Source organism: Cyanistes caeruleus, chromosome 5 (genome assembly GCF_971803275.1).
Source record: "Cyanistes caeruleus chromosome 5, bCyaCae1.hap1.1, whole genome shotgun sequence".
Lineage (NCBI taxonomy): Eukaryota > Metazoa > Chordata > Aves > Passeriformes > Paridae > Cyanistes > Cyanistes caeruleus.
The window spans coordinates 35,482,631-35,491,945 of NC_141705.1; the positions used below are offsets into that span (position 1 = coordinate 35,482,631).

At 36.2% G+C, this 9,315-nt stretch overlaps 1 long non-coding RNA gene across 1 annotated transcript; it reads left to right on the plus strand.

The window, feature by feature from the left end:
• The first annotated feature begins 902 nt into the window (after positions 1–902).
• On the plus strand, positions 903–9,039 carry LOC111928374 (uncharacterized). Its single transcript, XR_002864068.2, has 3 exons — positions 903–1,071; positions 1,687–1,732; positions 6,192–9,039. It is a non-coding gene; the product is annotated as an uncharacterized LOC111928374 (long non-coding RNA).
• Positions 9,040–9,315: the final 276 nt, after the last annotated feature.

The window sequence follows — 9,315 nt, forward strand, 5'->3', positions numbered from 1 at the left end:
CCTGCTTTTTGCAATTTAATTCTCTCTTCTCTTCTGATTATCTCCCTCTTGCTGCTGTGATTATTCTTACTTGGGGTACCTCGTCCCAGGTGTTGCAGTCCTATAAAAGAAAGTCTGAGAATCTAAATTTCTTAACCAATTTCAGGTGATATTTTTAGGAGGAGAGGGACAGAGTAGGTATTTTCATGTGCCTGTCTCTCTGTGACCTCTCTGAAACTGATAGCCAGTGCTCTTGTTTGAGGTGGTTAATTCTCTTCACAGTAGGTGGAATGGGATTATGTTTTGGATTTGTGACCAAAGTTGTGTTGATAACACATCAATGTTTTAGCTCTTCCTGAGAAGTGCTTAAACATTTAGTTCCAGTTTTAGAATTTTAAATAAAGTAAGTAGGCTGGGGGTGCACAAGAAGTTTGATGGGGACACAGCTGAGCCAGCTGACCCTCACTGACCAAAGGATATCTGACAGCATATGACACTGCAGGAAACAATGGGAATATTTGAAGTTGTGGAATCTGCCTTTTCAAGTCACCATTAAATGTGATGAAGCCCAGCTTAGAAATGGGTGAGCACTGACCAGATCCTGAGAAGCAGTGAATGGATGGCTTTGTTCTGCTTTGTTTGTGCACAGCTTTTCTTTACTTCCTGTACTGTTTCATCTCACATCATGACTTTTCACACTTTTATTCCTCAAGTTCTCATCCATCCTGTGGAACAAAGTGAGTGACCAGCTGTGTGGGGCTTGACTGCATGCAGGGCTAACCCACAGCATCCAGGTTTCATTCTCTCACTACATACCTGGCCCTGGTGTTTGCCAGAACTCTCCTCCAGCTGATCCAAATTGCTAATGGAAAACAAAGCTGCCATCCCTTGTTCTCCCCCACCCTGTTCTGCTTGTTTGCAAGGATGGTTTTCTACTGTTTGATACCAGCTGGTGCCAGAGGTTCTGCAAATGACAAGGCAATGGTGAGGTGTCCTTTGTGATTATCTTCATCTGGTGAAAATCAGCTGCTGGATTGGCACCTGCTTTCTCGCTCCGGCAAACAGAAATGAAAGGAGCAAAACATATAACAGGTCAGCTGTTCTATATTCTCCAGATAATTTTCTCTCTTGGTTCCAGTACCTCTGTCTCAGTCTCAGAAAGGGGAACAATGTTGCTAGGATCAATGTTAACAGGATTGTACCCCAAATGGTTTAAGCTGTGGCTGCGTAAGAGTATGTAATATTACAAATATCTCAACAGTGGTGGTGTAATTATATTAATATTCATTGGGCTTAGCTCTAAGAAAAATGGTAGTATATTTATGGATTTACTTGAAAAGCAGCCTGTGAAAAACCCATATACTGTTTTATGAATCTCCAATTATGTTCAAAGCTGCTTTATATAGAAGGATTTTTTATTACCTGTGGGAGTATATATTTCTTGGCTGCTCTCAGATGAAGCTGCCTTTGGAAAAGTATAACCTGCTAGTCATTAAAATTCCTTATTCTTTTCTTTATTTGAATTTTTTTTTCAGGATCAGCCTGCATGCCCTGAAATGCCTTTTTTACACTCAGATCCTCGTATCTAGCTTATTCTAAAAGCTAGAGACAAAATAATTATGACTTCTGTGGCTCTGTGCAGAAACAAAGATTGTTTACAAAGAACTGGGAAACTAGAAAAAAATTATTATTCTCAATTTTTCATAGGAAGCTCCTATAATAAATCCACCAGGTCTCTAGGAGTCCCTGACAAGTGAGTAGAACAGATCTCAGTCTTTTTGTTCAAAGTTGTTTCCTTTATGTCTCAAGGAAGATACTGCATCATCCAACCTTCCACATGAAACCTTTCTTCTGGCAGTAAATGTTCTTTTTCTTGTAAGGAAATAAACGAGGTTTACCTTATTTAGCTCTTTCAGCACAATTAAGAATCAACTTTTTACAACAGTGTAACATAAATTAATTTATAAAAATAAATAGTTTTTTCCAAATAAAAATAAATATCCCATATTTGCAAGGGAAGCTGGGTCAAAACCACATCTCTTGCCCATTCCTAGAAGAGACTTTTCTGTAGCCTGAGGAGGACAGAATTTCAGCCAGCTGCTACAACAGCCCAAATCCAAGGGAGCAATACTGTAGCAGAATTGATAGACAGACATTCTTCTCGTTTAAATTGTTTTCATTGCTAGATCTGGTCCATGTGGCATTGGATCTGTCAGGCATGTGCAGGATTACAGCCATGTCTCTGGGATTTCCAAGCATTGGCTATTCATCAGATCTTTGTTTATATGGAATTACTATTTGCTTAGTCTTTAAATGACAATTCTAAAAGAGAATAAAGAGATTATTATGGAAGAGAGCCTATAGAAAATTTGACCCCTTGACTGGGCAAATGAATATTGAATTAATTTAATTAACATAATTAATTAAGCAGAAATTTAATTTGTATTCAAATATGAAATACATGAAAGGGTGGATATGAGGTCTCAAACTGCAGATGAAATATAGTGTGGTGCACTAAGTTCACAATCTTTTGTAGTGTGGGTAACTGAGAGCTTATTTCACTTTAAAAACCTATAAAGAATAAAGACCACAGAGAAGTGTTTCTAATTTTCTAATCTTAAGAAAGATAACATACTTGTGATAGAAAACTTTCTAATAATGAAAGGAAGTATCTGCAGGCCTTTAGCAATGAGCCTTACTGAATTTTCCACTTTTCCCTTTTGCCTTTTTTGTGTTTACCTCTTTTAAACTTCAAGAATGTATGACATCTAATGGATGACGATGATGTATTTTCTTCTCACAGATGTATCTGAGTAAAAAAACATCTGTGTCTGGTTGGAGTGGATTAACTGAATACACAGGGAAATGCAAATAATGATGTAATACCAGCTACACAGTGTACAAGTATTTTAATTTCTCTGGATTGGTTATAATCCTCAGCCCACTGAAACTGACTGCCCATGAAGTCTTTGGTTCTAAAACACACATGAAAGCAGAAGGAATTTTTTGAAGTGAAATCTGAGAGTCAGGGAGTCCTAGATATTTCTTATAGTTACATCCAAAATAAAACAACTCTGAATTTAGGCTGACTATTTCAGTGAAAATCCTATCTTAAAATAAATGCTCCCTCTTTTTTGAGTTGTTTCTGAATTACTCTCTGCATGTACTCTGTGAATGCAAGAATTTTGAAAACAAAAAGAAGTAGGAGAGGATACTAATGAGAGGAAAACTTTGAAATAAAAGTAAAAATCTATTCCTATTTACTAAATACCAGCATGTAAAAAAAAAAAAAAAAAAGCAAAGCTCTCTTATTTAAAAACTGGAATTAAGCTTCTGTGGTAGATCTGCAGTTGGTTGAGCTGGCAACCCAAAGAATTTTTCAATAAGTTTAGTCAGTTTTTCCTTCATCTTGTGACTTAAAGTCACTCCAGTGATGCCATTTTACTTTTTAATGAAGTGTGTCAAAGTCTTTATGAAGGTTTAATCTAACCTTCAGGGCTAACAACGTGAGAAAAAAAATGCCTGGTCTATAAACATGTTTAAAAAAGGATGTCAACTAGATCTCAATTCACATAGGCATATGTCTGGTGAATTTGTTCTAAAGTCCACAAGCTAATTGTTAAAGTTTTATATGCACATTAGTTCACTTATATACAGTACATCTTGCTGCTGTGTTTGCCAGAACAGAAAGAGTAACTTTCTATACACAAAATAATCTCACAGCCTGACAGCATTTCTACTCACTGAAGTTTATACAGGCCTTATGTCCTTGTTGAAGAGATTAGAACTGGCCCATGTCACCTAGTTTAAAAACAAAGTAAAAAAGCAATATGTTTTTGCTTGTTCCTAAAGTTAAAAAAATTTGTGGTAAGTCATCTGCAGAGGAGCTATCATATCTCCTTTAACTGCTGCCACTGGTTACATCCAGAGAAAGAGAGTCTTTACACTGTGTTCAGACATGAGTTGGCAAAACTCCCAATGGTTCTTCTTTATGCTCCTGGAATGTTTATACAAGCATATTAAATAAACTTTCCTCAAAAGTACATTCTGCAATATAATGATGCTGTCAGAGTACAGCATCTCATATGGATTCAACTCCATTGGGTGAACTCTCACTGCTTCTAGGGTTGCCTTTCTTCTACTTGCTAGTCTTGTGACAACTGGAAGAAGACACAAGGAGTAAAGGCAATGAGAAATAATATTGGTAAAATGCAAATATTTAACAATGTTATTTACTATTTCTCCCACTCTATACTTAATAGCTCTCTAAATTGATTCTTCTGGTACAAAGTATCGTTCTAATGTGTTTTTGTTATGTCTGAGTGCATTAACTTCTTTTCATAACAGACAGAGAGGTATAAGAAATAAAAAATTACAACTACTGATGGATGTACAATCCACTTGACACAGACCTGGGGCTTTTTTGGTGTTTGAAGGGAATTTCCTATAACTGCTATTTGTGTCTGTTGCCTCTTCTCTTCTCTTGTCTTTGGGCACCATGGAGAAGAGTCTGTCTCCCTGCTCTTTACTACCCTCCACTAGATTTTTGTGCACATTGATAGGATTCCCTGACCCTCCTCTTCTGGAGGATAATTTCCTGCCAATTTGCTGCACTCAAATTTCTCTTTTGTGCAAGTTGGGTAGCACATTGTATATGTAAGTCTAGGATTTATTATTAATAACTGAAATCTTAGCAGTTCTAATCAAAACATTACTATTAGTCCAGTTTTGGTACTGCTAGGACTTAGAGTTTTAAGGAAGTACAGTTAAAATTAATATTCACAAACTTCTGCAGAGTATGCACCTCTTTCTTTTATAGGTACCTTCCTTCCACTCATTTCCCATGTCCTGACATGGAAGTTTTTGGGCTGCCAGTGGACAAGCCAACAGCATACCAAGTTAATTGCCAGGAGTATGATCTTGATTTCTTCATCTCACATCCATCATGTGAGAACTTAGTGGAAGTTTCTACACTTTTGCTGGCAACCTCCACGCCTTTGTCTTTCTTCCCTTGCTCAGGGCTCCATGGCGTATCCACATTTGCTGTCCAGTAAACGTGTTCCATACTTTCTTCTCTTTGCTGTCCCAAGCACTGCTTTTCTCATTTCCCAGAGCTGCCTTTCTTTGCTAACCAGGGAACTAGCTCTGGTGGGTTTCTAGCTCTGGTGCCTCCTTCCTGTGATGGTTCAAGGCTCCTGCTACAATCGTCTGTCTGTCCTGGCACACACTGTGCTCCTGCTGCAGTCAGGGACAGTTATTCCACACATAACAACTAATTGTTATTAGCAGCCATCTCCTGCAAACCCCAGATATCACAGCAGGTGTTATGCCACACACATTTCTGAAGCCAAAGCCACCAGCTCCTCCAAGCCAAATCACCACTCCAGACAGGCCAACACAAGCCCAAAGTCAGAGATGGCCTGAGGCCAGTGCTGATAGTTCAACAAGCCTAGAGCCAGATACAGTCAGTATCTACTAGGCCACAAGGACTGAAATACTTTTGAAAAACCATATGGGTGTTTCTGAAACACCCATAGCTGTAAAAGATAAAAATATAAAGTTATGTTCCTTACTTTCTGTGGTCTTGTCCTAAAGTTACAATAATAAACCCTGTTCTTTCCTAATAATGAGGTTTGTGATAAAGTGGAAAAAAGCCTTTCAACACAGATGTTGAAAGTGAGATTTCTTATTACCTGACTTTTGACCTTAGCAGAAATCTGATTGAAATTTTGTGAATATCCCAGTCATGACTTTATTTGTGTTGCCATCTTCCTGTTTTTAAACATGCTTTATTTATTAAACCAGGCCCTTATTTAAACTTGCAAAACACAAATGGGAGCAGCTCTTTCTCAACTATGCTGCATCATCCTTGAATTGTTAACTGATAATTCCTTGTATCTACCCATGATATATTTTCACCTTTTTAGTTACTATGTGGTTTGCACATTTTGTCTATTTCTACAGCTGTGGTAAGCTAAGTTAAAAAATAAATATACTATTTTTATTTTTAATACTTCTCAAAACTAAAAAGCCTATGAAAACTCCTTTGCAATTTATATAGTGTTATGAGTAATTTTCTCTTGGGATTCTGTCTTACTTGTTCTAGAGAATTAATGACTCTGGAACGTAAACAAAACTGCTTGGTTTAGATAACCAAGGAAGACAGCCAACCTGTAGGAAGTATTTTGTATCTCCTTGGGTTTTTTCCTCAGGGCCTGTGAAGTTTCTTTGTAACCTGAAGATGGAAGATCTTACTAGATGAGGAAAGCAAGTGAGCATTGACCTCCAGCACCAGAATGTGTAATGTGAAATTTCTTGGTAAATGAAGCTGACAAAAAGCTACTACACTCATTGAAATTAACTAAATCATAGGAAAAATCAATTCTTAATTCTGCCTTTAAAATTGTGCCATAGAATCAATGTTTAGAAAACCTTTAAAAATCAAAGAAACATTAACTTCCAAGTAGGTTCATGGACATTTCAACCTATTATTTATTCATTGATCTATTTTAAACACATAGTGTACATAACAAAAACAATGGTAAGCAGTATGCCTCCTTACACCTTTAGAAGACTCAGAGAGATATAAAATTAGCTGGTGGAAAGGCATGAGTTAGGCATTTGGATTCTGGCTTTGTCCAATTAAATCAGAAATTGTTTTTATGTTTTTTCAGCCTCCTGTGCGAAGTAACTAAATGACTATCCTATTTATCATTAATCATGCCTCCTTAATTCCCTCTAAAGCATTCTGTCTTCTTGATGATATTTACTAAAATGCTACTCTGAAGAAAATTTGAATATTTTAATATAAGGTACGATCACAAAAGTTTCACTCTGATTTGGGGATGTTGACCATAACATTGTCTATTTAACATGAATTTTGGACAAGTATGATGTTTTCAGTTCATTTTTTTAACATAATTTAAATCATAGGATGTCCAAGATATGCAGCATTATAAAGGTTTAGAGGGCTTTGCCTTTGGTCCTGCTGCCATGAAACCCAGTTATTAACATAACATTTATTTCAAGTCATGTTTTTCTTCATTGCTGTTTTAAAGAGTCCGAATAATCCCTGAGCATAAGAGTGAAGAAAGGCCATGTTGTATACATGGATAGCATTCTTCCTTCTGTACCTCAGACATTCTTACTTGCCTTTAGTAATCTGTCCTGGTTTTGCACTAACTTAATTTTTGATGAACAAGAATGAATCACATCAACTCATCACATAGCCTAGATTGAATTTATTTTTCTTTAATAGCTTATATAAGTCTTTAATTTGTATCTACACAAATTTGGAATTTCTTCTTTATGAAAAAGGTTTTTTTTCTAACTTTTGATCTAGGAGAAAGCTTTTCTCCATCTATTTCCTCATCTTGCTCATGAAAAATTTACGGCTGTTTTTCTCTTGTATCAGAGTGAAATTTGTTTTCTCTTGGTTTCTGCTATTCTTATGATAAATTTGTTAAATTCTGCAGGCTTATAGGGAATATTTTGACTAGGAAGTATTTCAGGTAAATGAAGCAATTCTCTGGAAGAGACAGTATGGTTCTCTGAGAGAGACATGTCTCCAAATACAACTGCAGAGCTGCTGCCTTTTTTGAGTTTTTTTTTCCCCCCAAAAAAGATAGGCTGCTTCAGCTTTACCTATACCAAAATTTTCATTTGTATGATTTCCCCATCTGATATCAGAGAAATTTTCTGTGAATATCATTTTCTCCTCTGGGTGTCAGACTCTGTGTGACCTTCACTGAAACTAATCTGCAGTGAAAGGGTTGTAAAAATGAGCAGAATAAATGGGGGAATAACAGCTGTGTGAGAATTTGTTTCCTGGGAGTCAAAAAAAACCCCACAGCTACCAGTGGGAAATTGTGAGGCACATCTTAATTTTATGTTTAATGCTCTTTTATATGGAAAAACTTGATCAATAACTTTAAAGTGCTGGTGTTACAGTGACATTCATCTAGTATTTTCAGGTAGGAAAAAATTATTTCCCCTGTGGGTAGATATATGTTTTCCATCTTTCTTCTTAAGGCAGAAAGATTACAGGGAGAAGGAGTCAGAGAATCTCCTCACTTTTGCATCCAAACACAGAAATAAACCAATGAGAAAACTTTGCTGGGACAACAGATCTCGTGCCTGTGTACATGCTATACTATGCCTTATTTTTGTGGCTAATTTAAATGGTCTTTTGTGAAGACATTGGGGTTAGATGCTGATTAATATCAATGCTGATAAATACATTTTTATTTTGGGATAAAACCACATGAAATCTATCAGCTAAATGGTCAGCTAAAAATTACAGTATGCGTAATGTATAATCAGATATTTTTGGGCTTCTTTCATGTTCCTAAACATTTCAGAGAAATAAATAGATAATATTCTGTATAAAAGAAATCTGAAGTGATGTTAGAAGGCAGAGTAACCTTGTACCCCCTGTATGGTGTTTCTGCTGTGCATCTAAACCAGGCCTTTGCCTGTGTTTTCTCTCTCATTGGGCTGATGTTACACAGATAGGCTGAATAGACTCTAGAGAAAGCAGGAGCAGGTATCAAGGGAATGGTCATATGGGAATATTTGTCTTTTTTGCTATTCAAGCAGTTCAAATACCTCCACAATGTAAGTTCACATTACACTGCATCCTTTAGGATGTAGCATCTTAGTTTCAGGTCAAGAATAGGGTCTAGGGAAAGCATTCCCATTTTGCATTCATCCTGATACTTTTAATGACTTTTTTTAGACTGCTGCTCTGTTAACCCCATGTGCAGAGTCCTCCATAGTATCCACCTTGATTTGTGATAATCCCTTTTAAAATTACAAGGAAGCATTTCATGAGTTGTCTCATAATTAAGTATTCAAGTGTGCATAATTGTTATTTGGAATGCTGTTGAGTTGATTAATAATTATATTCTGGAAAAATATGTGCAGACTCAGAAAAAATAGAGGGATGAAAAACTTCCAGTGTTCCATCTATATGCCGATTTTTTTTCTAAAGCAAACTTAAAACTGGGAAGTCATGTTGATATTTTTGACTATTCAAATAAATGCATATTACAATACAAATATGCCATTTTAATATTAGTTATTGAGCAGATGTTTTGGGAAAAATACCAGTTTTGAATATGGGAGATAATAGAATTATATCTCTACTTCCATGTTGGTCTCTAATTCTGATAAGTAATAAATGAAAGAAGAGGGGACTTAATAGCCAAGAACAATAACACCTTCGGCAGTATTAGATCCTTACAATTAAAGTGCATTTCTGCACTGCTACAAAGCTGAAACAATAATAACTTACTTTTTCTGGCTTGCATTATATGTCTGTAAGATGTACAACTT